Here is a 3,022-nt window from a genome sequence, read left to right on the forward strand (position 1 = left end):
TGTACCTTTGGGCTTCGATACTCAAGCCGTCCGAACTTTCCTTGGATGATGCTCCCCAAGTGAGGGTGCCCGTAGCCTTTTAAGTTTAGGCACTACCTAATAGGCTTCTGTGCCTCCAGGCTTCGGTAGCCTGAGCCGTCCGAGTTTGCCTTGGACGACAGTCCCCGAGTAGGGGTGATCTCTTGGATCCAGATAGAGTTGGCCCTTGGGCTCGATATTCTTAAGGAATAAAACGTAATAGTCTTAAGAGGAAAATATATATCTGCAAAGTAGAAACTTTCTTTCATTCCTATGCGCAATATACAAGATTGTAAGTGTGTACAAGCTTCGTGTTATGGATTAGGTGGTCTATGCGGGCACAGTTCATTTAATCATTTGGCCCTTACAATAAATCCTATCCACCGAGCCTAGATTGTTCAAGCACAATATTTCCTTCCTTGCTAAAATCATTACCCGAGAGTAATGGCCCCTAGTATTCGAGGTCGATCGTCAAGAGGGCTCAGATACTGTTGATGTGACCATTGATTTCGGTTCATACCCGATCTTCAATTCTAAGTTAGCACAGTGCAATGTTGCCTCATTAAAACCCTTGTCTGAAAACCTATTTGGGACAAAACTAGTTCAAGGAAAAAGAGTGCAACATGTGCTTTCAGGCCTAATATCTGCATAATTCTTTGGTTGTCGCTTGCAAGTGTTAGTCCAGTTTGCAATACACGTAGAGAAAAGAATGATTCGGGTCGTACCTTAGTAGTAGTATCATTTTAAGTGGGTTACGTTCCAGTTGTTCGGTAGTTTCTCACCATTCCCTACTTCGAGTTTGTATGAACCTTTACCGGTAATCTCGATAAATCGATATGGACCTTCCCAATTTTGTCCCAGCTTCCCTTCGTTCGGGTTCCTGGTGTTCAGTATTACCTTTCTTAATACCAAATCCCCGATATTGAAGAGCCGGAGGTTGGCTCTCTGGTTGTAATACCTTTCGATCCATTATTTTTGGGCGGCCAACTGGATGAGGGAGGCCTCGCGCCTCTCGTCCAATAGTTCCAGGCTCGTACTCACGGCCTCACCGTTTGAATCCTCGGTCACATATCAGAATCTGAAACTCGATTCTCCTACCTCGACCAGTATTAGCACTTCGGCACCGTAGATCAACGAGAATGGGGTGGCCTCAGTACAAGATTTTGAGGGCATATGGTACGCCCATGGGACTTCCGGTAAAATGTCCTTCCATTTTCCTTTGGCGTCGGTCAATCTCTTCTTAAGGTTTTGGAGTATGGTCTTGTTAGTAGACTCCGCCTGCTTGTTCCCACTGGGGTGATAGGGTGTTGATAGGATCCTTTTGATCCTATGGTCCTCGAAAAATTTGCTCAGCTTACTGCCGATGAACTACTTCCCATTGTCACATACGATCTCAACTGGCATTTTGAACCGGCAGATTATGTGGTCCCAAATAAAATTAATAACTTCTTTCTCCCTGACTTTGTTAAAGTACTGAGCTTCAACCCATTTAGAAAAATAGTCAATAATAGATAATATAAATTGAGCCTTACCGGGTGCCCATGGAAGGGGACCGATGATGTCCATTCCCTATTTCATGAATGGCCAAGGTGATAAGACTGAATGCAGTAGCTCCCCAGGATGGTGGATCATTGGTGCGTGCCTCTGACAGCCATCGCATCTCCGTACAAACTCCTTGGCATCTTTCTCCATATAGATCCAGTAATAGCCAGCTCTGATTATTTCATGAACCAATGATTCGGCCTCTGAGTGGTTTATGCAAGTGCCTTCGTGAACTTCCCTCAAAACCTATTCGGTGACTCCCGGTCCTAGACATATGGTGAGTGTGCCATTGAATGTTCTTCTGAATAGTAGCTTCTCGGTCTTCAGGTAATCTATATACTTGTTTCTCCAGTCCCAAGTTAAGCTTGTCTTGTTTATCTTCAGTGTGGTCTACTTCCACTACCGATTTTATGAGTTGTATGACCGTTCCTAAGTTGAACTCATGATCGTCGTCAACGAACGACCCCAATTAGCTAGAGCATCGGCTTCGCTATTTTGATCCCGGGGTACATGTTGCAGGGTCCACTTCTTGAATCGGTGTAGCGTTACCTGTAGTTTATACAAGTATCTTTGCATTTGTTCTTCTTTCACTTCGAACGTCCTATTGACTTGATTCACCACAAGGAGGAATCGCATTTGGCTTCGATCACTTTGGCCCCCAGGCTTTTAGCCAATTTGAGACCTGCAATCATGGCCTTATTGTTAGTCAGTTTCACAGTTCTAATAAATTGTCAAACTACGTTACCTGTGGGTGGATTTAACACGATGCCAAGTACATAACCTTTTGCATTTGAGGCACCGTTTGTAAAGAGGGTCCAGAACCCGAGGAAGTCCCCGAGTTCAACAACAATTCCCTTTCGACTTCGGGTATTAGGGCCGGTGTGAAGTCTCATCCAAAATTTGGGATTTGATGGTGGTACGGGGTCGATATTCGATATCGTATTCGCTAATTTCTATGGCCCATTTGGCCAATCGTCCCGAGAGCTCGGGTTCATGCATGTTCTTAACGGGTAAGTAGTTACGACACATATGGGATGGCATTGGAAATATGACTTTAACTTCTGGGAGGCGCTTAGCAAAGAGAGCGCCAATTTCTCCAGGTGAGGATACCTAGTTTCGGCCTCTCCTAGAGTCCTAATAACATAATAGATAGGAAATTATGTACCTTCCTCTACCCGGACTAGGACTCCACTTACCGCTATCTCGAATACCGCTAAATACAGGTACAACGGCTCGTCTGCCTTCAGAGTATGAACCAAAGGCGGGCTCGAAATATAATGCTTGAGTTCTTCCAAAGCTTGTTGGCACTTCGGGGTCCACGAGAAGTTATTCTTCTTCTTTAGAAACGAGAAGAACGATCGCTCTTTTCGGAGCACCTTGAAATGAATCAACCCAAGATGGTTATGCGCTCGGTTAGTCTTTGAATGACCCTAACATTGTCCACCACGGTGATGTCCTTATG

The sequence above is a fragment of the Nicotiana sylvestris genome, chromosome 12 (genome assembly GCF_000393655.2).
Source record: "Nicotiana sylvestris chromosome 12, ASM39365v2, whole genome shotgun sequence".
NCBI lineage: Eukaryota > Viridiplantae > Streptophyta > Magnoliopsida > Solanales > Solanaceae > Nicotiana > Nicotiana sylvestris.